This window comes from Cyprinodon tularosa, unplaced genomic scaffold, assembly GCF_016077235.1.
Source record: "Cyprinodon tularosa strain WSP-4 unplaced genomic scaffold, ASM1607723v1 ctg187, whole genome shotgun sequence".
In the NCBI taxonomy this organism is placed as follows: domain Eukaryota; kingdom Metazoa; phylum Chordata; class Actinopteri; order Cyprinodontiformes; family Cyprinodontidae; genus Cyprinodon; species Cyprinodon tularosa.
This window is the reverse complement of record NW_024038657.1, coordinates 511,852-539,389: the sequence shown is the minus strand read 5'-3', so window position 1 is coordinate 539,389 and position 27,538 is coordinate 511,852. Positions and strand designations below refer to the sequence as shown.

The window sequence follows — 27,538 nt, the reverse complement described above, 5'->3', positions numbered from 1 at the left end:
GGCCACTCTGGTAAAACAATTTGGTTTAAATGTTATCATTTACAAACTGTAATCTTGCATTTTGTATCCTTTGCAGAAATGACTTGTCCCTTATTGACCAGCTTTTTTAACTCAGGTTGGTGTTGAGACTTTTTTCTCCAGATAATAGCGAACACCCGACAAATCTGATCATGCCTCTGTTTTTGGCGTGAGGTTGATTCACAGATTTTGAAACAAAACATGTTGATCTCTTCTCTGAACACTGTTAATGACTGGCAACATATTGTAATGTTGTTTATACTTGTGGCTTTGAACAGATCATTTTGGCTCTGTCAGACTTCCAGACATATGAATAAGACTTGTTCAGGTCCAAATTCTCTTCCTGATATCTTAGCAGATTTCTTTAGCATTTTTTATGATTAAAAGCTGTGTTTAAGGTCTTCTGTAATATTGCTTTTTTTTTGTCTTCTGTTAAATTGCTTTTTTGTTACAGCTATGTCCATACAGTTATGTGTATTTTTTTTATAAAGAACATATTAAAAATCAAAGCAATGCAAGGGTTTGAAATGTAGCCAAACAACAAATTTAGCTTTTAATCTGTTTACATTATGGATAAAGCTTAAAGTGAATTTGTGACAAGAATCAAACAAATTCATCCTGCATTCTTCACTGAAGTCTGTGAAGGTAGGCAAAATACTTTTGCCCCTCAGCCACAGAAATACAAGGTAAGGTGTATATTTTATTTTTTATATTTTGTCATCTTTGATGTAAAGCAGAAGTGACCATCTCTCTTAATGGCATTGACTCATCTACTCAGGTCTTTCATCTCCTCCCTCCTCTTCATTTTTTTCATCTCTCCAGTTGTTTTTATTCAATTTTTTTTTATCATCCTCCTTATCTTTATTGCCTTCTTTAGAAGCGATGCAGTCATTAAGTTTGAGGCAGCTTCAGCTGACGGACAGGCTGCAGTCGGAGCAAACTGGGCCACTCTGACTAATTCAGGCCTTGCTGTCAAGAGTGATCCCCCTGTATCTGTATTCCAGTGGGAAGGTGGGATGACTTCTGTGGTAAAGCTCTGCTCAGTCTGCTGTAGTCAGGCAGAGGAGACAGTTTCTGCAATGGCAGGACGTGTGCATGCTCACATCCCTGTCGGCCTGTATGTGTCACCGACGGCTCACTCCAAACTCAGCAGCTCATTCAAACAGCAGCATGGACTGATTCGCTTTCATTCATTCGTCTTACTCACACTGTAACTGGTGGAGAGATCCACACATTTGAACATCACAAGGCCAGTCAGAGGCATTGACACTAAACTCCAGAGACACAACCTTTTTTTAAACTGGGTTTTCTTTTCCTAAATTATTCTTTTTTTATTCTGTCAATAGAGCTGTCACTTTCAATAAAAAAGAGACAACAACTCACCAAACACTTCTTGCCTTGGAGAAGGTCTTGTCTACCCTAAAAAGAAGAAGACAGAAAAAGCACATTACACTAAATTAAAGCATTTATAATCTCTTTCAGGTTCAGATTGTTTCCCCTTAAATAAAAGAAGTGGAATAGAAAATCCATTTTTTTAAGCTGCATTAAAACACGTTCAGCAGTCAAAACTTGTTCTTGACAACCAAAGCATATCAGCATCACCTACTGGCTCATTACGAATCCCAAATGTAGAAAATGTTGCTTTCTTTCTTCTGCCTGGAAGTCAGGATTTATTGGGATTTTCTCAGATCGAATGATACATGGTTTTTAAAACAGTTTACAGATAATTTGGAAAGAAGTTATATTTACTGACAGTATCATTCTACAGCAGGGGCAAAGAGGCAAAACAAAGGAAAAATGAAACCCCATTTGAGCCGCAAAATACTTGGGAATGACTTTTATGACACGCTCTACTTTTTCCTGAAGAAAAGCCTGCTTAAATGATAGAGTGCCCATAAAGCAAGATGGATTGTGTTGGATTACCTTCTGCCATCTGTTGAAGTAGCATTTTTTCAAGAATGAGAGATTGATTACTACTTAGTTATTTTATATCTTTGTTTTGTTTTGCTTATTTTGACATAGCCAGTCTTATGCTGGTTTGAATCCTTGCTTTATGGCTAATTATTCACTCATGTCAAGAAAAAAAAAAAAAAAACATAATCTCCCAAATCCTCCATTAAATCTCATTTTGCTTTTATGGCCCGTCATGGCCTCTGTCCCATCCTTCTTTTTCCTTCTCTGAGCCATATATGCCCTCACAAGTCTCTCTAATGATGCAAGTGGAGCGGTTCAAGACCCAACAGATCTTGAAAGGTCTGCCTGAAGAAATCATGTCAGTTGAATCAGTTCCATCCTCTAAATCCAGACTTTACACATATTTTTATCTGACAGCCTGTCCTGATGTATATCTTGTTACTTTCACCATTTTCTTACGCCGTTCTATACATTCAGAACCAAAATATTTTTATCATGATCTCTTAACACGCAAACCTTAATATTGCTTATGTTGTGAAATTGCTATCATGGCGTATTGTATTCTGCCCTATGCTTATTTTTAGATTGCTAATTGTTTTAGCCTCTAAAACACAACCTTTTTTTTCCCATTTTGCACTGAATTTAGTAAACATCATATGAAGGTTAGGAAGATCTGTTTCAATGCATAAATGGGGGATAATCTTTAAAAACCTTCATCATCTGCTTAAAAACAGCCTCTATCAGAAAACGTGCAGCAGATTATTTCCTTTCATTGTCAATGTTTGTGACATTTAATTTTAGACATAAAACAATGTTGGTTTCTTTTGTTCCTTTGTTTCGGATGTGAAGATTGTTGGCTTTAAATGATTAATCGTTCATTTATTTTAAGCTGCCTATGTGAAATATTTTGTGCGCACAGGTCGATAAATGCTCTATGAATAAGGGTCAACATATCAAACATAAGTAAGCATTTTGATGAAGTGGAAGAATCTGCATCACTGGAAGTATAAAACTACTCTCCACCAATAGATGGCGCTGTTAGAGCAGAAGAAAAAAAGAAAACCCCTGAAATTGAAAGGATTAACTTTGCCAAAAATCTCTTATGCATTCCTTCCTGCCTTTTTTAAGACATTTATCACAGAAGCTAAACACACAAAGCAAAAATGGTTTGGCTGCAGCTCTTAACTAATACTCTCTTGTTACATTATTCTGTCAGACACTGGCAGAAAGTGGATATTGTTTATGAATCAAAGCTTAAGCACCAAAAATGAACAGTTTCACATAGGTTCAGTTGATTTTTTTTTCTTTTACCCTATTAATGTAATTAGTATTATTTATTTTTTCTATAGTGATTATTGTTCTCCTTTGAGCCAAAGGCTCTGTGTTAGCCACCCACCCAAAATGATACACCCTTTAACATTTTTAGTCTGATCACCTTTTCTTTAGTTTGGTGAGTTAAGCTGTGATGTATTTCTCTACTAGAGGTGGGTAATAACTTTTACTAAATGATACTTTGGGGTGTATTTTTACTGTACTGTACCTCGTACCTTTATTTGAATATTTGTGAAAATATCATACTACTGTCTGACAACTATGAGTACCTTGAGGTATTCAGAGGTCAAGTGACTATGCAGTAAACAGTAAATATTGTTAGTGGAAGTTTTTACCTTATCCTAACATTATATACATTACTCAATGATAGGACCGGTTACAGAAGTATGAAAAAAAACTGCATTTGGAAGAGGGTTTAATCAACAGTAATTTGTTATTTTTAATCAATTATGTTATTTATTTTCATTTTCTTTTTTATCTATTTTGGTTAATAAAATGCCAGAATTTATGCTTAACATCTGTCTGATTGCAGCGTTTCTAAACATTAAATCAGATGTTTTAATCCCACAGCTAACCAATAGTTTAATAGCATTTGAACCAGGTACTTTTTTTACTATTACTTGAGTAATTTCTTGGATGACTGGTTTAATTTTTACTTTTGTAAAAAAAAATATGAGTTAATGCTAATACTCAGTTATTGGGTACTTACCCAGTGCTGGACATTAAAGTGGTTTTAACTTCATTATAGCTGAAAGCTGGAGGTGGGATTTACTCATTTTGTAATGTTGACTACTATTTATTATAGTACAACACATAACAATTTAAAGAACATTTTCTCTCCATATATTTCTTTTCATTTTCTATTTAGTTCGAACAAAACCTTAGCTTTAAAATCCATATACTTGAACTATTAATAAAAAAAATACATCCATTTATTTCTATCTATTTAACAACGTATTTTGCACTTGACTGTCCATTTCCTAATAAACCGCTGCCCCAATAAATATGGTCCAGTGCCTGTTCCCTAACGTGAAAAAAATTGAACACTGCGAAAAAATAATCGTAAAAGGCATCATAACAAATAACAAAGTATCGTCAGAGATTTTAAAAGTATTCCTTCTATTTAACTATGTAAAAGTACAAAAACCTGCATTATAGAATGACTTAAATAAAAGAAAAAAGTTTAAAAGTACAGGTTCAATATTGCACTCCAGTACAAAATTAACTTTACAATTTTGCTTTAAAGGTGCAGTGTGTAATAATTACTGGGATAGCATTTTCTAAGGCAAGACAAACATACAGATTGAGAATTTTAGTTCATAGATAATAATGAATAACATTAACATACGTAATATATTACATTGATTTCAGTACATTCTTGTAATTTTTTACACGATGTACCTTTAAACAAACTCCAACTGTACAGATTCTCTTCTTGATTTTTCCTATGTCTTAATGATGATGAATGAAAGTACTGAAAAAATAAAGAGTATAAAGTACAGATATTTGTGTTTAAATATAGTGAGTTAAAGTTCTCCTTGCTGCCCTCTGGGAAGAGGCTTCACAGCATTACTTTAAACTGGTTTTCCTTTTATCCTACACTGTTTACATTCTCGATCACTGCTACACTTTATAAATGGTAATGTTGATTTCATTGTGGTAAGTTGCTCATTCACTGTTAAAAAGCTTTATGCATCGAAATCTCATTTTGTATACACTCTGTGTATATAAGATGACAATAAAGTTTGTCTAAGTCTTAAAGTTGTCAGGAAATAATACTCAAGTAAAGTACACATACAGAAAAAGCTACTTAAGTACAGGATCTAAGTAGTTACTGTATAAGTTAGTTATTTAATACATCTGAATATCATTTTCTGACTTGCCTTTCAGGAATAAAGTTGTTTTCAGATCTTAGTTTCAACTTCGGAGACAAATCAAAGACAAATTTAATAGAAGCTAAACAACAGTAATGTAAATGTTCTGGCTTCATAGGACTCTCTCTGTCTGCTAAACACTGAAGCAACCTTTATACCTAAAAGCTGAAGTTACCTTCCGCTTCCACTACTTATTCTTGTGCAGACTTATATCTTTTTTTCCTCTTGATGCTGGAACTCCCATGATGATTAAAGATAGAGGTAAATTCAAGATTAATGTATGTTCAAAAGACACTCCAAAAAATAGCGTTGAGTTTGAGGTTTTATACAGTAGCTCATCAAAACCTTTTTTTTGTTTTGGAAAAATGCAAATTGAATCAAACAACGCTATTCCTGAGACTTTGAATTGAAAAAGCTTCCTGAATCGAAACGTCTTCAAAATTTGGAAACAAAGTCCAGTGGATTGTTTATAGTTTTCTTTTTTTGGAATTACTGTTACCTGGATGACTGAGAAGCTTCACCAGATGTTCAAAAGACACATTATTAGGCCTGATCTGCAAATCAATAAGCCATCTCTCTGCAAGTTGAACCAAATGACCCTGTTAATATAAGTGAACGACAACATTTGTTGTATTTAAGATGTAATCATCAACTATTATAAAATTTAAAGGGGATATACAAAAGAAGAATAAATTATGTTGGATCTCCAGAGCAAACATGTTCTTCAAAATCAAATGAAAGTGAGTATGAAATATAAAACCATTTTCAATATTTCAAACAGGTTGAAGATTTCTTCTCATTAACTAAAAGGAATGGAATGACAAGCATCCAAAGAACAATGCCAGCGGTAACGTCAAAAACAAGCTTATATATGACGGAATAGAGAGACATCCTGTTTCACTCCTCCAACAATGACAAATAATACTGCAACAGATTACAAGACACCAGCAAAGAGGTCACAATGGAACCAAAAGTAAAAAGAAAGTTAGGACTTCTTCTTTTCTAGAGAGACTATTGCTAAAAGATAAATGAAAGTTAAAAAACTTCCTCCTTCTGAGAAAACTGTTACTGAGAGGAATTGGAAGCTGATGGGGTCTATTTGTGCTGAATCTATGTACAAACTTCTGTTGTGACTGTAATTTTTTTTTCCAAACCTCCATGTGAGCAATAATAATATTCAAATCAAAACTGTGATGACAATCTAATCAAAAAATACAAACATTTAAAATTTCAGAGTTCAGCAGGGTTATGTGTGCGGATATTACGTCGCCCCACCTAAAGTGGAATGCACATCAGTTTTTTTCTTTTTCTTATGAAAACATCTGTGTTCTTATGAATCATTAAGAAAAACATTTTCTCAGTCTTATCTTGTGCCGCGCATCCCTTCTCAGGTTTCACAGAATTCCCATAAAATGAAATCAGCCAGGGTGTGCCGGCATAACTGAGTTGAGCCCCCAAACTGCACTTTCAAAACTTACAAAGGAAATTTTAAATAAAATATAAGCTTGTGTAAATAGGAGTACATAAAACCACAAAATAAAAAAAAATAATATAGACGTTAGATTTTTTTTTTGTAAAATGTTTAGATAAACTGAAAAATCATTCATAACATGAATATTTTTTAGATTGTATCATGTTTTCACAACATTATTTATTATTTATATTTGTCCCAAAACAACGAAAGCTATTACTTAATTGTGAAGTCGGGGGAAGATAATGCATGTTTTTAGGTTTTTTGAAGTGCATTTTAATTCCTGATTCCCCTAAATAAAATCCAGGCCACCTTTTTTTAGTGGCTCTTTATGGAAGAGTATTGTGCATTTGTATTGGAACGCCCCAGAGTATAAAACATTATAGACTTAGACTTTGACTTTAATGTCATTTTGTACACACAGTGTGTATAGAAAAAGAAATTTTGTTCAGTACAGCTCTCAAGACCTTTTCATTTTTTAAAGTAAAGTAGTGATAAAAGGTAAAGATACCACTGTATATTAGTTAGAGTTTCCAACATTTAGTTGTTGTTTTTTTAAGGACCACCTAATATGTAATTTGTCTTTTGCAATATGTCTACCAGCTTTGCAAAGCTAGAGAGTAAAAGTTTTTCAGTGTTTCTCTTTGCAAAAAGGCTCAAACTCACTCGGATTGGATGTAGAGGATTCTAACATATGAATGTATGCTTTAATGTAGACATTTCCAATATAGCTCTGGCTTTTGTTTCACTTTCAGACTTGTTGGTGAATATTGAAAAAGACTTCTGTATCCACCAACAAGTTTTCATTCAGTACTATCCTGTTTTTAGATTCATTGATTCATTGTCTCTGTATAGTAGTTTCCTTGTTCTCTGTATAAGAAAAGCATCCCCTCTGCCAACAATATGTTTGACAGTAGGGGTTGTGTGATCATGATGATCTGTGGTGTTGATTTTCTAAGCAGTTAGGACCTAATCTTCAATCATTCCAAATAAGGATAGAAGGACTAATTTGTGTAGGAAAAAAAATATTATTTTCCTTGTGCAATAAGTGGGCCTGTTGTAAGGGTGCCACTAATAAGAAGCAAAAATCGGTTTGGTTTCGCCCCATTAAGATCAGCAAATTGCATGTGGTACTGGAAGTTTAAGTGGCCTGTAAAAGAAAGATGAAATTCTAAGCCATATAATTTGCAATACTGAATAATAATACTAGTTAGTAGTATGACATAAAATAATAGCAATGATAAAACTAAATATTATTTGTAGTTCACTTATCATACATTTCTTAAAGTTAAACTAAAATGAAACTGAAAATAATATAATTAAATATACCAGTCATGATATATTAATCAAAACATCTGGAAGAGTTGACTTTGCCACTGATTATGTTCAGAACATCTGGATTTACCTCTACCAACTCCTCTATCATCCGCTTCACCCAATATACTGCAAAACAAGGTAGGCCAACGATGATTTAATAAAACATAACTGTGCTTCATGCAGTCTGTTAAAGAACACTTTGTTCATCAAACTGCAAACATGCTGTAAGCACAAAACCCAATACAAACACATACATGATGCTAAACCACAAAACACATGCAAATAGAAATGCTGTGAGGAGGAAAAACAACTGCAAGTTATGAAAAGCTGCAAACCAGCACTGTTTAACAGTAGTTAACAGGTCACTAGAAGAAGATGATCACCAACTCATTTGAACCTAACCCTTAGTTAAAACATGAAGGATTTAGTATTTTAGAAGGATTTAAAGGAAACAATATATATTTTTCTTCCCCCAAAATGTCCTCTAATCCTTAGACTAAGGGTGCGTTCGAATTTATGGGCTACATCTTCCAAGGATGCTGTCTACCTTCGAAGTCTTTGAAAATAAGGAGACTGGGAGAGTTTTGGCTGTGAATTCTCATAGGTCTAGCCTTCCACGGCTTTCTTCGATGTATGCTCTGTCGCTTTGCAACCGTGATAGTTGACACACAAAGCAGGAAAAGAATGAATGACGAACTTTTAAAAACTGTATCTTTTTAAAAAAAATTTATTTTTTTTTTATTGTAAAGTGGACAAAGACTCATGAGAATCCAGAGTGGAATAAAGGTGCCAACCACCGGGAGCAGGAACAAATAAAAGCAAATGTAAATATCTAAACCTTAGTCAGTTAAATAACACGTTGCTGTCTTTTTGCACATCTCTGATGTTGCTGCTATTTTCAAATATTCATTACTGTAAAAATGTCCATAGCTGGATATTGGTTATTTATTCTCCAGGTGCAGTTATTTTATATTGTTAAAACACTTTACAGTACAGTATTTTATTGTTTATCTTTTAAATCTTTACTATTATGTTATTCTTATACATTTTTCTAAGGTCTACATTTGTGTGACCATTTTTTTCTATAATCTTTTTGCTTCTGTAACACCAGAATTACTGCATTGTGGGACAATAAAGGGATTTCTTTTCTACTTTATTCTATAAGTAAATCTAAACAATGTAAGTATAAAAAATATATCTGCAAAATCTCTTATATTTAACAACATAAAATAGCAATTAAAAAATAAAGATATCAGATTTATAGTCCCCACACTGCAGATATATTAGAATCTGTCCTAAAATGACAGCCAAACCCAGTTACACAGTAACAGATAAAAACCTATAGATAAATCAAACATTCCCCTAATATCTGACTCAATAACCATTAAAACAACTATTTTTATTAATTTCAGACGGAACTATTCACATAATTGTATTATATAAAACTGAACTTATTTTTTTTCCCTATGAGCACGGAGCGGCCAGCTTGGTTTGATTCACAATGAATCCTGGGATAACCAAGGCTAGATAGGATAGACTGGACCCAAATCGGGAAAAAAGGAGGATGCATTTGACGGCCATTTAATGTGGAGTCTTGGAATCCAACCAGACCTAATCAGCCTTTGAATCTGGTCTTCGGAGAACACATCCCATAAATTAGAATGCACCCATAAATTCATCGTCTGATCCCAAATTAATCAAAAATGGTCTCCCCCTAGAGGTCTGGAGCACTTCCACTATGCTTTGCTAGTTTGCAGCTTTCCTACCTAGCAGTTGTTTTTGTTATTTGCAGCATTTTTCTTTTGCGTGTGTTTTGTGAGTTAGTATCATTTATGTTTTTTCAGCTTGTTTGCCATTTCTTGCTCTCCATTTTCTGTGATTGCAGTATTTCTCTTTTCCAGTATCTTTCCTTCTGTGTTAGTCTCCTTTTTGTATTTGCAAGGCAGTTTCTTCCATCTTTAGAAAATACTTTATGTATTTTCTACACAGTTGTGTTTTTACATTGTGCTTTCAGCCCTTCTCCACTCACTTCTGATTTGTTTAAATTAAGAGTTATGCATAATTTTCCTTATACGCCTTTTAGAAACCTAATGTAATAGTGTTGTATTTTTAAAAAGTGTTTTTTAAAAATGTATGAGTAGTGTGTGAAAATTGTTCTCGAAAACAAAACACTTCAAAAAGCAGGGTCATACAGGAAGATATTACATGAAAAACTGGCAAATCCATGTCTCATGTTTCCTCTTTGCTCTCAGCAAGGTATCAACCTACCAAGTGGTAGTCATGGAAACAAACATCCGTGAGGGATGAGAAAGCTCAAGAAGAGCCTCAGAAACCCACCAGTGTGCCAACAGCTGTGACACTTCACAAGAAAGTAATTCTCCTTAATCAGCTTGAGATTTCCTCCTCTCTGCAAACTTTAAAAAAGAAAATTTCTCTTTAAAAATTAGCTTATGCCATTAGTGCAGATCAAGTCAGTAACGATGCTCAGAGCAATTAGGTCAGCAGACTGAGATGAGAAGAGATTCCAAAGGAAATCCAGGTTAAAAAAAACACCACTTGTTACCTGGCTACATATCTGTGACATGTTCTTTTAAGACTTTTTTATAAGAATATAAGAAACACTGCAAACAGAGTATTTTCTTTTAGATATAACTTTAAGCAAATAGACTTCCTCTCCACTCCATCAGTTGCTTACTTCTGATCCTTGTGTAGCTACTTTTTCAAATCACTTCCCAGTGAAAGAAGAAAAGTCCTGTCATGATCATTTTCATCATTAGTTTAGAATGAGGGACATTTGTAGTTAGTGGAGCAGCTAAACTACAAAAAAGTGGGTAAATTTGTTGTGCATGGACACAATTCCTTGTTCCAATGATTATAATTAGTCAGGATCACCTGAAAATGTCTAAAGTCATCTGAAAGTTTATATATAACATACAGCCTGCAAGCAAACAGAGGTAGAAAGGTCAGACATCTCATCTGGCATCTGCAATTACTGCTACACCTCCAGGACAACAAAACAGCTTCTTCCCATGCCTGAGTAAATTAGCCTCTTCTGTAGTGACGTAAACAATAAAACGGAGGAGTTTTTTTAACACCTCCTGTATGTTTTATCCTAATTTATTCTTCAATAGAAATATTGAATACAAAATAATTAAACATTAAAAGGCAGTTTTTTGCTTTTCAGACTAAAATGTCACATTAGGAAAAATGCATAAGCTTATAAAATGTATTTAATGTATCTGAGTATGTTTTTTTTTCTCTTATTGTGTTGTAAGAAGAGAATTCCAGCAGCTAACCAATTCAGTATATCACATTTTTCAATTTACTTTACTAACTTGTATTCATATTTTCTGTCACATAATACTAGATCCTGTCTCTTAAGTTTCTAAGTTAGCAGTTCAAAACTACATATTTTTTTTAAACTCTGAAACAATACAAATGCAAATCAATTTTTTATTAAATGGAATGTCAGAAACGGATTCAACACATCTATATCTGCTCTATCTTTAATAAACTTGCACTAGTTAAACTTGCACAGATTTCTTTCAGAGGGGTGCAGCAGTTTGGAAATTGCCACGCTTTAGAAGCGGGATCATCGCACAATCAAGCGGTTCACGGCAAATAGCCAACAGGGGTGTGTTGGAAAAAGAAGACGCAAAATAACTCCCCATGAAATGAGAAGGATCAAGCATGAAGCTGCCAGGAAGCCATTTGCCAACATGTCTGGAGTGTCGAGAAGCACAAGGTGCTCAATACTCAGGGACTTGGCCAAGGTAAGGAAAGCCAAAAAAAAGGCCACCTTTGAACAAGACACACAAAACAAAACGTCAAGATTGGGCCAAGAAATATCTGAAGACTGATTTCTCCAAAAATTTTTGGTCTGATGAAATGAGAGTGAGTCTGGGTGGGCCAGATGGATGGATGGGCACAAGGCTGGATCAGTAAAGGGCAGCAAGTTCCTTTGTGCTTCAGACGCCAGTAAGGTGGAGGTGGGGTACTGGTATGGGCTGGTTTCATCAAAGATGAGCTTGTGGGACCTTTTCGGGTTGATGATGGAGTCAAGATCAACTCCCAGACCTGCTGCCAGTTTCTGGAAGACACCTTCTTCAAACAGTGGTACAAGAAGAAGTCGCCATCATTCAAGAAATATATGATGCTCTGTCACACGCATCAAAATACACCACAGCAGTGCTGGACAGAAAAAGTCTAAAAGGAGAAAAAATAATGACATGGCACCCTTGTTCACCTGATCTGAACCTGTGGTCCTTCATGAAATGTGAGATCTACAGGGAGGGAAAACAGTCCATCTCTCTGAACAGTGTCTGGGAGACTGTGGTGGCTGCTGCACGCAATGTGGATCGCAAACGGATCAAGACACTGACAGAATCTATGGATGGAAGGCTTTTGAGTGTCATGGTGAAGAAAGGTGGCTATATTGGTCACTGGTTTGTTTTTTTGGTGACTGATTTGTTTTTGTTTGTTTTTTTGTTTTTGATTGTCGCAAATTTTGTGGTGTTATATTGGTTTACCTGGTGAAAATAAACATGTGAGATGGGTATATATTTGTTATGTTACCGAAATAATTCTGCACAGTAATATTCACCTGCACACACAGACATCCTCATAAAATGGCCAAATCTAAATAAAACAAAAAAAAACATAATTTGCCAAGATGTCAAACTTTGATATAAGAGTCTTTCGGGTTGATTGATAACAAAATTGTGGGCCAATAATAAAAATAATCCTCAAAAATACAGCTTAACTAATAATTCTGCACACAGTATATACACTATATTGCCAAAAGTATTTGCTCACCTGCCTTGACTCACATATGAGCTTAAGTGACATCCCGTTCCTAATCCATAGGGTTCAATATGACGTCGGTCCACCCTTTGCAGCTAGAACAGCTTCAACTCTTCTGGGAAGGCTGTCCACAAGGTTTAGGAGTGTGTTTATGGGAATTTTTTACCATTCTTCCAGAAGCGCATTTGTGAGGTCGCACACTGATGTTGGACGAGAAGGCCTGGCTCTCAGTCTCCGCTCTAATTCATCCCAAAGGTGTTCTATCGGGTTGAGGTCAGGACTCTGTGCAGGCCAGTCAAGTTCATCCACACCAGACTCTGTCATCCATGTCTTTATGGACCTTGCTTTGTGCACTGGTGCACAGTCATGTTGGAAGAGGAAGGGGCCAGCTCCAAACTGTTCCCACAAAGTTGGGAGCATGGAATTGTCCAAAATGTCTTGGTATGCTGAAGCATTCAGAGTTCCTTTCACTGGAACTAAGGGGCCAAGCCCAGCTCCTGAAAAACAACCTCACACCATAATCCCCCCTCCACCAAACTTTACACTTGGCACAATGCAGTCAGACAAGTACCGTTCTCCTGGCAACCGCCAAACCCAGACCCGTCCATCAGATTGCCAGATGGAGAAGCGCGATTCGTCACTCCAGAGAACGCGTCTCCACTGCTCTAGAGTCCAGTGGCGGCGTGCTTTACACCACCGCATCCGACGCTTTGCATTGCACTTGGTGATGTATGGCTTGGATGCAGCTGCTCGACCATGGAAACCCATTCCATGAAGCTCTCTGCGCACTGTTCTTGAGCTAATATGAAGGCCACATGAAGTTTGGAGGTCTGTAGTGATTGACTCTGCAGAAAGTTGGCGACCTCTTCGCACTATGCGCGTCAGCATCCGCTGACCCCGCTCCGTCAGTTTACGTGGCCTACCTCTTCGTGGCTGAGTTGCTGTCGTTCCCAAACACTTCCATTTTCTTATAATACAGCTGACAGTTGACTGTGGAATATTTAGGAGCGAGGAAATTTCACGACTGGATTTGTTGCACAGGTGGCATCCTATCACAGTTCCACGCTGGAATTCACTGAGCTCCTGAGAGCGACCCATTCTTTCACAAATGTTTGTAAAAACAGTCTGCATGCCTAGGTGCTTGAATTTATACACCTGTGGCCATGGAAGTGATTGGAACACCTGATTCCAATAATTTGGATGGGTGAGCAAATACTTTTGGCAATATAGTGTATATAAACCCTATGGCAATAAAAAAAACAAAATGAGTAAAATTTTTTTGTAATGCTTTCGTAGTTTATGGCAAATATTTGCACATTTCATCGAAAACAATCAACAGCACCAAGGGATCCATCCAGTTCTTAAATTCTTCAATTCCATTTGCATGTTTCAAACTTTCTGAGTAGAATTAAAATAATAGATCAAGCTAAGGTACTCTAAAATCCCTTAGCTCTAACAAATGTTAGTCATAAGTAACACCCAGAGTAAGAGAAACACCAACCTAACAATAGTAAACGTGACCAGATCTAGACAGCACTGTGTGGGCTGAATGACCTGTTGTCAATGGGCCCATTCAGCCTACAGAAATGAGCACAATGAAGCTGAATGTTCTCATTTAGTGACACAGTACAGTAAGATACACTGTAACAATTACAAATCAGTTCCACAGCTATGCTTGATGCAACATTAATGGGGAAAAAATCCCACAAAATGCAACAATGTTTGTACGGCAGCCGTTTCTTGATTATGTGACTGAATTATTTTAGTCAATGTCATATTTGTTTTGTTTGTTTTTTTGTTTTTTTAATGCTACTAAGAAGATGGAATTCCTGATCCATAGCCTAATATTTTTATATTCAAATATCACATTATTCAAAGCTTAGTTCATTTGGATAGCTAATCTCTATGGGCAATACTTTACACGTTTGGCTTCAAATTGGTTGTTAAATTAAAACATGAATTTGACTGGGCCATTGTAACAAATTGTTATATTCTTTCCAATAAAACCGGTACATTGAAGTTTTGGTTTTAATACTTCAAACACTTTTCTATATAAAGGTAAACCTCTAGCTGAAAATACCTTTTAAAGATGTGGGGACATTTGAAACCCTTTACAAAACTCTTAAGCATGAGTTGTTTGCATTATTGTTCTAAGCTGCCATGCATTATATGCTTTTAAACCCAGAAATATCTTGCCATTAAATATGACTTCTTCAGGGGAATAGTATATAGTCATGCGCATGTTTTTATTTTTGTGGTTAGAAATAAAAATCAATTTGAGATCAGCCACATTATCAGTTCAGACAACTGATTAATGTCTTGTCTTTGTATTGCAACCCACAGATGGTTTGCTGTTGGAGATATGAATGTGAATGCAACTGTTAAAGTAAATATGCAAGGTGGACCTACTCCACAGCCTCTGAAGGGCCCTCTGGTTGCCCTGCAACTGCTGTTTGTTTGGCCACTGCCCTCAGAAAGGTGCTTGAATATGCTCCCTCTTCTCTAGTAGGTCTGCTTCGCTGCACAATCATCTTTAATCACAGCAGCATTTTCCTTTGTTAAAATTAGATCTTTTGTTGTCATCTTTTCATCCAAGGCTCAGTCTTTACATTGTAAGGTTTAGAGATCAGGTTCACTAAAAAATAAAAGGGTATTTTTATATTTAATTAGATTAATATTAAACTGAATATAAAAGGAAGGAGATTTTGTTTAAAGTAAAATATTTAATTTGGAAAAAAATGGAGATCCTGCAGAGAAACTAAAACCAAATAATTTTCATTTCTAAGCCCTCCTTTTGTGCTGTTGTTTACTTGCAGGATTGGCATTTTTCAAAAAGTCATATGACCTTACCAGTAACAACAGATAGCGGCTCAGATTTCATAACAATGCCTATCTTTCCATTCAGCTGTTTTTAAATAAGACTGACAAGCATTCTTCAAGTTTTGCTCTGGAGCATTGCAACATAGAGCATCATTGTTCAGGTGGCCTACAGGTCGCCCCAGTGAGGGCGCTGGGAGAGCATTCAGCTCATTTAACAGCTCACTGCTCTGTGTGTCATGATTAGGAGTTTATGAGGAGAGCCACCAAACAAAGGCACATAGCAACAGTGTCTATTATTTTATTAACAGATATGTAAGGTTCTACAAGAAGAGGACAGACATAATAAGAAGCATAAGAAGCATTGTTGTCCAATATTAACTGCAATCACTTCTGTAGAAAATAACAAGTCTGGTAAGGTCATAATGTACAAGATGAAAAATGAATAGCAGCTAAATCAATGTTTGATTGGAAGCACAGTGTTTCAGAGACAAACCTATCTTGGGAGCTTTGTTTCTCTCATTGAAAGCCAATAAAATGAAGCAGGCAGGGTCTAATACACATCCCCTGTTGATCTATCAGACTGACATAACAAAATGTCAAGTGTGGTCCCTTTCCAGGCCACTGTCGGAAAAAAAATGTGTTGTTTGCTTGAAATAGAAAGCTCATTCACTCCCCCCCACTGTCTTCAATCAATTGTTCTGCTACATGCAGTAAGGTAGACAAAAAACAAATAGAGCCCAAACACAGCAAAGCATCAGCAAACAGTAGCTTTAAATCATCCATCCATGCACCCATCTATCCATCTATCTATACATCCATCCATCTACACTGCTAGGTTTACTGTAAGCATTCAGCATCCTGATGAGAATTTAGTCCAATTCAGTTCATTTATAAAGCGCCAATTCCCAACACTTCGTCTCAAGACACTTTACAGAGACAATACAATCAGATTGGATTAAAGTTTTTGTCATGGAAAACCAGTTGATTGCATCCAGTATTTGACATGCTCCTCCTGGGTGAGCTTGCAGTGACAATTTTTGCTTGCATTTTGTTGTTGACACTTCAAGCAATTAATCACACTGAACATTCATGAAGTAACAGTGGAGAGGAAACCACCCCTTTTAACAGGAAGAAACCTGAACCACATTAGCTGAATAAATCCTATCAATGGGAAGGAGCAGCAGCTCTTCTCAAAAAAACTTCTCCTAGGAGAAAATAAACTCTTACCATATCTTTATTCAAACTTAGTGTCATATGGACTGATTACTCCCACTTTATGCACTATGTTTATATACCTGCCTCACTTTCCACTTGCTGCCAGAATGTAAACTAATCATGCTGGACAGCTGCCGGCCATGTCTGACCTTCTGGGCAGCTGCCTGCCATGTCTGACCTTCTGGGCAGCTGCTGGCCACGTCCAACCTTCTGAACAGCTACTGGCCTTGTCTGACCGTCTGGGCAGCTGCCGGCCATGTCTGACTGTCTGGGCAGCTGCTGGCCACGTCCAACCTTCTGAACAGCTGCCGGCCATGTCTGACCGTCTGGGCAGCTGCTGGCCACGTCAGACCTTCTGGGCAGCTGCCAGCCACGTCTGACCTTCTGGGCAGCTGCCAGCCACGTCTGACCTTCTGGACAGCTTTAAGCCATTTCTGACCTTCTGGGAAGCTGCTGGCCATGTCTGACCTTCTGGACAGCTTCAAGCCACGTCTGACCATCTGGACAGCTGCCAGCCATGTCTGACCGTCTGGACAGCTGCCAGCCATGTAAGACCTTCTGGACAGCTGCCAGCCATGTCAGACTTTTTGGGAAGCTGCCGGCCATGTCTGACCTTCTGGACAGCTGCCAGCCATGTCAGACCTTCTGGACAGCTGCCGGCCATGTCTGACTTTCTGGGCAGCTGCCGGCCATGTCTGACCTTCTGGACAGCTGCCAGCCATGTCTGACCTTCTGGACAGCTACTGGCCATGTCTGACCTTCTGGGCAGCTGCAAGCCACGTCTGACCTTCTGGGCAGCTGCCAGCCATGTCAGACCTTCTGGGCAGCTGCCAGCCACGTCTGACCTTCTGGACAGCTTTAAGCCATTTCTGACCTTCTGGGAAGCTGCTGGCCATGTCTGACCTTCTGGACAGCTTCAAGCCACGTCTGACCTTCTTGACAGCTGCCAGCCATGTCTGACCGTCTGGACAGCTGCCGGCCATGTCAGACCTTCTGGACAGCTGCCAGCCATGTCAGACTTTTTGGGAAGCTGCCGGCCATGTCTGACCTTCTGGACAGCTTCAAGCCACGTCTGACCTTCTTGACAGCTGCCAGCCATGTCTGACCATCTGGACAGCTGCCGGCCATGTCAGACCTTCTGGACAGCTGCCAGCCATGTCAGACCTTGTGGGCAGCTGCCCGCCATGTCTGACCTTCTGGACAGCTACCGGCCATGTCTTACCTTCTGGACAGCTGCCAGCCATATCTGACCGTCTGGGCGGCTGCCGGCCATGCCTGACTTTCTGGGCAGCTGCTGGCCAAGTCCAACCTTCTGAACAGCTACTGGCCTTGTCTGACCTTCTGGACAGCTGCCGGCCATGTCTGACCTTCTAGACAGCTTCAAGCCACATCTGACCTTTTGGGAAGCTGCCGGTCATGTCTGACCTTCTAGACAGTGGCAGGCCATGTCTGACCTTCTTCACAGCTGCAGGCCAGGTCCTATTATTACTGCAGATTCAAACCTCAGCTAATCCTCTATCCCAACTGAAGTCTAGCTTGGTGCTGTCGGCTACCTCTGTTCAAGTATGTCTCTGCTTGACGTGTCGGACTCAGTCCTGCTCATCCCCAGGACCTGCCTGCTTGCCCCTCGTCTGCAGCATCCTCACTCTTGTCAATAAGACCTTCTAATGACTCACTGTTTTGCTTGAATTACTTGATTTTCCATGCAAAAGCATAACATTTAGTTGAGCCTAAAGAAGCTCATCTTAGCAACTTTTTTCTGGATTTTGTTTAAGTGCAAATGTCTGATAGCAATACCTGAGAGCTTTGCTTTTGCTTCTGCTAGCATTTGACTTATATTGGATAAAGGCACAATCTAAGAGTAATCTGCACTCTAACCCTATTAATTAGATTACCATAAATAAAGGAAAAATCAAGTGTGCCACATTGTGAAACAGGTCTATTTGTTGAAACATTTGTTATCTTTAAAAAACAAGAATAGGAAAGTGTAGCAAAAGTTAATCTTCCTAGCTTAAGTCTTGTCTATATAGTGTTGACTAGAGTTGCTATAATACACATCCACTATAATAACACTACCAAATGTCACCTTTATGCCTCTACATAATACAAACATGAGGGCAATGAGCAATAAATAGCATCACAGTTGTTCACTTTAACAGCCACAGTCGTTATTGTCAGTGTCCTTTGGCTTTCAGTTTTCAACACTATGATTTCCCAAATATATTACATTAGACAAGAAAGCTAAATATATTATCTAGTAGTAGTCAGTAGAAAATGAAAGATGCTTTGATAGATAAATAAAGTGAGTGGTGTTTATAAAATTAGTAATTTAAACCCTGGTTCTAGGACTACAGCTGGTGCTGCTTATTTCTTTTTTATTAAATTTGACTGCATCCAACTACATACCAATTATGAATTAACAACAAAGTCTATCACAAAAAGGGAAGAGTCTCATCCTTCTTTCTGGACAAGCTGAGAACAAAGCACTTCCGTTTTCAGATTGTACTTTTTACATCACTGCCGAGTATTTCCAGTTGTGAGAATGAAACTCACTAGAAGAAGAAGCTTCATGCTGTTTGCTTGAAAAGTTGATATTTGAACAAAGAAATGCCTGACCTTGTTTATCAGCTGTTCGTCAGTGTTCTAGGGTGAAAACAGCACGTCATGAGCTGATGGTGGGAATGAGCTGGCAAAAGCATGGTCCAGTGTCCCCATTTGAGTTTGAAAACAACAAAACCAAAAGTAATGAGAACATTTTTCAATCAAAGCATTGTTGGTTTGTACATTGTTTTTAAAACCAGGAGCCTTTAGTTTCCCTTTTGGTGTTTTTTTTTTCCTACATGGTTCCTCTGACCAGGTGATCCCAGATCACGAGAGGAAATAGGAAGCTCTGAAAAGTCTGAATTAAGCAGATGCAGAATAAATCATAGACAACAATAGAAATATATTTTTCTTTGTTCTGAGTTTAACTGCAGATTACTGTTACACCAACAATACTTTTTATCATTTAATTATATATGGCATCAGGAATAATGAAATGATTGCATTATAGATAAGTTAATATCAAAACGTAAGGGCAATAAAAATATATGTGTTTTTTTTGTTTGTTTGTTTATTTATTGTTGAAAGTCCCAGAATGCTTAATTAAGAAAACTAATTAGGTACTAAAGCCCAAATCCCAAATGTAAGACTTCTGAATTCAGACATGAATGTTGGTGAAAACAATAAATCTTTTGTAGAAAAGAATAGAAAAAAGTACAGCTTTTAGTTTTATTTGAATCAAGAGCGTTTCCATCTTAAAGCTAATTATTTCTCTCAACATCGGATCTACATGTGCTTGATCATGTTTGCTACATAGACTGCTAAATATGCTGGCAGGCAGAAAAAAAGTGCAAACTTGTCTTCATGCTCAGCATGTCCTCTCCTCTGGTGAATTACAAGCCTTCTTCACACATGGGATCATTTTTCAGTCCAAGAGTTATTGTTCTGAATGGGTAGATTCAGAGAATTTCTTCTGGGTGTTTTTGAATTTATAAACAAATTTAGCTGGAATCATGCTTTGAATTTAAATAAATCAGCTAAGCTGTAACTATCTGCAAAATATGAAAATTAATACTGTCATATATAAAATAAAATAAAAAGTTATTTGGACCATTTAAAACACACTCCCACACATACAAATCCTCTCTACTGCCAGGCACCAGTTGTACTCAGACACCTAATTGACCCTTTGGCCTTAAAAAAGTATTTGCTAAGTAATGCTCTACATCCTTTAAAGATTCAAGTATGTCACTAAAATAAAGCAAATGCCTGAGCAAATGCCTGCATACCTTTTCTTTACAAAAAAAGATTAAGGTGCTGAATCAAAAGCAAGCATAACAGAACATCTCATTTAAACATATCTGCATGTAACACAGAAAACAAAATGTTCTATGAAAAAACACAAAAATTAATATGATGAGTATATCCTTTTTCAGTAAATTCATTTATTTGTTTGTATTTTTTAATGTGTCATTTTGTACTAGTTTTAGAATCTGCATAATAACTGATAGCTAAATATTAACAAAACAGTAGTAGTAAAAGAGTGAAATCAAACAAAAAAAAATTATGGGGAAATGTGAGCTGATAAAAATGGTTTCCTTCCCATGCACAAACAGCAAAATATAAAAGGTTCTGCAGAGTCATCGAAGCAGCAGCCAATAACAGGCACTCATTTACACAGTCAAACACTCATTCATTCTTACCCTCCATAGGCTCCAAAGGTGAAACTCCTCTTTCTCTGCGGCATACCGGCAAATAGACAGCGGCGAGCCAGTCAACTCACAGCTGAGTGGAGCCAGTACTTGTTTCACTTACGCTCACTGAGGATGTTTGTGTGCGTGTCAGCATGTGTGTTTGTATGCACTGCCTGCCGCCCAGGCTCCACTCCCCAAGCCTAACATGCCCTGCCTCCTCCTCCTCCTTTCGCTTACACGCCTCCTCCACCAAAAGAGAAGAAATGGTAAGAGGATGAAGGAGGACACTGACGAGGGGGGGTATACGAAGGGCTGCTGACCATGCGAGTCTCCCACTCCAGAACCAGGAGAGCCAGCTACAAGCTTTCCACAGAAACAAACTGCCCTCCCATTTAGGCAGCAAGATCAGAGATAAAACACATGAGGCTGAATGTATTGTATTCCTTTCACATTACAAAAATAGTAAAATGGCACACATCATACAGCCTTTTGTTACATAATAAAACATTTCAGATCCTCCATAAACTAAATATATCTGAGAGAGTCTGCTTTTCTGTGAAAGTCTAGTAACACTGGTTCTTCCTCTTCTTATACTCCAGGGCAGCTGGTCAAACAAGCTGTTGACATCACACATACATTCCTCAGTAACGTCCCAATCTGTTCAAAAGCTCCACTTTCTTCATATAGTACTGCAGGTGACGACCTCTGAACGAGTTACTTATCCGTTCATCTGCCTCTGACTCCTTTAGCAAGCCTCAGGCATCCACACAAAGGAAATATTACCGTAACTCAGAGTTATCCCAACAGTGCTTTTACTGCGGCTGCACTGATTAAATGGAGGCTCTAGACTCTCCTGTTGAGTCTGATAAACTATCAGCAGTGACAACGATACATTAATGCTGGCCTGGATTATTGAATAAAACTGAGAGAGAGAACAAACATCAGCCAGCTACCTAAAAGACCCCTAACATAGTGTTTATACAGGTTTTATGGAAGGTCACCTTTTATAGGAACAAATACAGTATATTAGACAAGAAATATGACTCTTTTTAGTTGGATACTTAATCTGGGCTTTATTAATGGATTCATTTTAAAAAAAGACCAATCTAGGACATAAATACGGTGGAGTGCCAATGACGAGGCATGCATCACATTAACTGCAAAGCACTCCTAGTTACTGACCACTTAATCAATCAATGGGCTTATGAAACGAGCACAATCATGCTGATAGACAATTACATCATCTCTCCATAATTACATCAGAGCACAGCACAGTCCTTGTCTGACTTTTTCTTTAAGTTGCTTTGGTTTGTTTCTTTCCCATTTTGTAATTACTCTGGACAGGGCTTGATAGTGACCAACATGGACTCAGCAAAAATCCATTTGATTGGTTATCATACTTTATAGCAATGTGATCGGTGTGACTTTGGTTTACATTTTTAATTATGATGATCAGTAACTCTACCTTTAAGCCATAATGTAAGTTTACAATGTGTTTACTTTTTGGTTTTAACAGATGGTGAAAACAGCACTAATAACTAAGTCACCACTGTGACCACTTATGTTATGAAGCTGACATGTGCATGTATTTCTTGTACTGATTAACACTTTTATGAATAAAGATCAGTTCATTTGCAGTCTTATTAAAATATGCTATAATTAGTCTGTTAAAATAATATACCAATAAATAATATCATGTATATTGAGCTTTAACAAAGAGAAGCACGACTTTATACAATTGATCAGTTTTGGTGTCACTGTTGGTCAGCCATACAGATGCGTCTTTTTTGCTTAAAGTTCCTTAAAAAAATAAATAAATAAAACTCGCTGTGTTTTAGTTGTTGGTGTACAAGTATTAAGCATTTTACTTCACTGTGAAAGAGAGAGCATGTGACCCAAGCACATATATGGCAGTACTCATTAAATTTTACAGGTAAAGTTTAGTCAGCATACAATTAACTGGAACTGTGTTGTAATCTGTTACAAGCTGAATCATCGAGGAGTGGTATCAAAACACACATAAACACTTTACTAGCACTTCAAGAGGCTGCGCTAAATAAAATACACAGAATGTGTGAGTTTAAGTATTGTCAAATATATAATTTAAAAACAAAGAATATAGTGACACTTTGTTGGAGGAATTTTTACACTACTTAAACACAAACACCATGCCTTGACAAAATATGAATAGCTGTCTGGAGAAGCAGGAATTTCAGAGATTATTGCCTCCACAACACAGTTTTTTTCCCCCATTGTAATCCTTTCAAAACAAAAAAGAAATCCTCCCTCTCACATATAAAGCCTTGAATGGCCAAGCTCCATCTTATATCAGAGATATGGTTGTTCCTTATGTTTCCAAACAAAGCACTTTGCTCTCAATCTGCAGGTTTAATAGTGATTCCTAGTATTTCTAAATGAAGAATGGGAGGCAGATCTTTTACTTATGGAGCCCCTCTCCTGTGGAACCAACTACCAGTTTCAGTCTGTAAGGCAGATACCCTGTCTACTTTTAAGGGTAGGCTTAAAACGTTCCTTTTTAATAGAGCTTATAGTTGGAGTGGCTCAGGTTATCCTGAGCTATTAATTAAACTTCACAATAACACTATAACAATGTAGATTTGGTCAGCTGGCATTAACCTGAGTCTGTGTTTATGTCACATGTGACTCTATTAGCTCCAAAATCCTTATAAGGAAATAATTATATTATTATACTATTTAAACCTTTTTGAACAGTTCTCCACATCCATAACACAAAGAACACAATATCAAAATAACACTCTAATAATACTACGGTTACGTTAAACTGCACGAATTGATATGAAAGTATGCGGCGGCACGATGCTCTTACTTAGAGCTTCAGACAGGTGCCCTAGTTACAGGTGTCCAAATGTTCAGGTGGCTCTGAGGTCGAGGAGATAAAGTCTCTCATCAGCGGACGAATCCGAAATGTATTTCTGTGCCATATTTCCTCCTCGTTTCTGTCATTAGACTATGTAAATTTATTTATCTGCCACCACGAGCAGGATATCTCGTAAGCGACCACTGGCTTGTTTGACATTGCCATGACAATGTAACTTCCGGGAACTTGTGTTGATTAGGTCTGAAAATAATGAAATTAAAATCCAAATACAAGCAAGAGTAAAATTTAAAAAGTCTAAATCGTTCCCAAAATATTCATAACAAATTTATAAATTGTGCAAAGTATTTTTAATACATTTCTTTAAATCTCCCTTTCACCACTAGGGGTGCAGCAGCAACCCCAGCACCCCCACTTCCCGCGGCCAGTTTTCTCTGCTTTTTCTGATGGTAGCTTCATCTAGTCATCCTGAAGAGGAATATCACCTGTGATGCTGCCATCGAAACCTTTGTTTATACATGCTGGTGCTTGGGCTGTTTTTCAGTGTAGACCTGTTTCTCTGACTGTGACTAACTGGACGTGCTCTTTCATCCTCTGATATGAGAGCTGGCTAGAAACTCATCTGCCACGCTGTGTGTTTCCTGGATTGGGCCGCCTGTGGGAATGGTGGACAGTTGCCTTTTGTATCTCTGCTTCTTTTTCTGTGTGTGCTTCTGTCTCCTGGAAGCCAGTTGGCTTCAGCAAATGGCCGCTTACACTAAGCCTGATTCTGCTAGAGGTTTCTTCCTGTTAAAAGGGAGTTTTTCCTCTCCACTGTCACTACAAGCTTGCTTGGTATGAGGGATTACCCTTGAGTCAATGAGAAAATGCAATCAGCTGGATTTCCTTAGATAGAAAATTTTTGAACCAATCTGATGGTATGAACTGGTTAAATTATCTCTGTAAAGTGCCTTGAGATGACATGTTGTGAATTGGCGATATAGAAATAAATTGAATTGAATTGAATTAGAATATGAATGCTGCATTTTACCATGCTGTAAAGTTAAAGGGTTTGCGAGGACTAACTTCTGCAACATATTAGGCAATGTATTTACTAAAATAAAACAACACAAAATGCTGCTTAGGACATCTTACCCTGAAATTCTAATCTTTGAACAAATACATTATATTTCATGTTTTGGAGGGGGGGTTGCAGTACTGTCTGCAAAACACCTGCAGCAGACACAACCTGAAGCCTATATAAGAAACAAAGAGGCCAATACAACATTATCTCATGCATTGAGAAATGGTGGGCAGAAGCATCCAGTGTCTTTTTCTTTTATTAGCCTGATCTTATCATCTTTTGGGTAATGACATGTTGCTAACTGAAAGCTAAATGCATTGTATATTGGTTTTAGCTAATAAACCAAAATAGATGCTTTTTGGATGTAAAAATAAGCAGAGGAGAAATGCTGACAACTATTAAATCAAGGTCTCCTCTGTGTTGACTTAAGGTTGGACTGTATTTGTTAGGTTTTTAGGTTGAGGTGTTGGACACAAATTAACTATTGGCTAAATCCAAATATGAAAATAAACAACATTGTATGAAAACACTTTTTAATAATAAACAAGAAAATGGTTGGAACATAAAAACAAAACCCAAACACCCAGAGATTGTGAATGTAATATCAAGGTTTTGTATTTGACCACAGTGTGTTTATCAAATAAGCCTAATCTAATATAGCCTTTAGATAAGAATGGGGAACTCAGTGCAAATAGAAATCCATTTTGTAGACAAAACAATGTCAACTTATGCCTGGCCAAACATTATACTACATTTATTGTGATCATATTCCAACTGCTAAAGATGACTAATCTGCTTCAGCTGTTCCAGGTTATCTTTTGCAAGACACTCAATTTGAGGTTTTCTAAGCAAGGAATATGTTTCAAATTTCAGACTATTTAAGAGATCGAGTCTTTGTGAAGATGGAATGAATTAAGGCACAGAGGGTACATCCACTCTGTTCTGTTTTTTCCAATAGCGCAAACACAGCCTGAGTTATTTAGGTGCCACATTGTTGATCTTACGTCATTTTTGTTGGTAGCTTCAGTCAACTCTCCCAATAATTTAATTAGGTAAAGTAGCAGTGATGTTTTTAAGACATTTTAATGGATGCCGCCTAGACAGAAGCCTTTAATCACATCACCTTGGGAACAAGGCCCAGAGCTACAAGCAGTTCTGGCACCACTTTCGTACTGAAGAGAAAGTGGATGGCCAAAAAAAAAAACTTCAACGGACAAAAAAACTGAAGTCCTAGACCAATATTTAAGACTCAGATCTATGAGCTGGTTAAAAAAACAAAAAAGAAAAAAAAAACAGTTTTGGTAATAGCCTTTGCTTCAGTGGGGCTGGCAAACAATAAACCCGCTTTTCTTGAACCAGATTGTCTTATACTACTTATACTACAGGTATATAACACATTTAATTATACTTGTGTGTGACTGACTAAAATACAGGCCCTTAAACGCAGTAATTTATTTCCAGTTTGTGCTGACAGAAGAGTAGAAGAAAGGATAGACACTGAAGCATAGCTGCTGCTGCATAGAATATAAAAGAAGAGAGAGAGTAGACAGACCTGAGGTAAAAACCAGTCATTCATCCCCAGTTCTGCTCTCATACCCAGGGAAATTTGCTGAAAACATGAAGGGCATACCTGTCTTTAAGGAAGCAGATGTTGATTAACCAAACAACATAGCAAAGGTTTTTCCTCAGGCTGTGGGATTCAAAGTCTCACCTGGGGTAAAACCTTTTTTACTCTGCAAAAATTGAATTTCAATGCAATGAGATAGTGTGCCCCTGCTAGTTATATGTTATTAGGAAATAGTCAATTAAATTCAATTCAATTCAATTCAGTTTATTTATATAGCGCCAAATTCACAACACATGTCATCTCAAGGCACTTTACAGTTCAACCAGATCATACAGTCAAATTGATACAAAGTTTTCTATCTAAGGAAAACCAGTTGATTGCATTGACTCATTGACTCAAATACAATCCCCCACATGTGAATAGTTCTATGTGTCTTTGAGTTTTTTTTTTATCCACTCACCTCTAGGGTGAGGGTTCAAGGGTAGTTTGGGCCATAAGAATAAGGAAAGACAGTGTTCTGCAGCATGCAGATTTGAAAGCAATCCTATGGGTGTCAGTCAGCATGTCCTTTATTCTTTAATATCCTCTATGAGTTTGTATAAATGCAAAATAGATCATCGTAATGGAGGGGAGATTAAAACACATCTGCAGTTCAATATTTCAAAATGTATAATACACAGGGCAGAGAAACTATTTATTCCATTTTAAACTTCTTGTGTAATGACTTAGATTCTGAAATAAGTACTAAAATTAAGGAAATAATCTTGAGGAAATGTAGATTATCCTCTTACACCCTAAGGGTGTATAAATAAATTTCTGCCTGACAAAAACACACAAAAGTAAATCACTTATAGCCTTAGATTTAAGAAGAAACTTTTGGTACCTCTGTAAGGGTAAGATGTCATGAATGGTTTTCTGGTGTCAGCACCATTGTAGCTTTACCCTGCCTGAAATATTAGGGACAAAATACAAAATATTTTGCATTTTTTGAATCTCGCCAAAATTTTCTTGGAAATAAACATTGCAAAACACTACCAAAATATTATTTATAG

General features: G+C 37.2%; 1 long non-coding RNA gene across 1 annotated transcript; it reads right to left on the bottom strand.

Annotated features, from left to right (window-relative positions):
* Nucleotides 1-1,400: 1,400 nt before the first annotated feature.
* LOC119782049 lies at nucleotides 1,401-21,183 on the bottom strand. Its single transcript, XR_005280627.1, has 2 exons — nucleotides 21,009-21,183; nucleotides 1,401-1,437 (listed from the first exon to the last, which is right to left on the bottom strand). It is a non-coding gene; the product is annotated as an uncharacterized LOC119782049 (long non-coding RNA).
* Nucleotides 21,184-27,538: the final 6,355 nt, after the last annotated feature.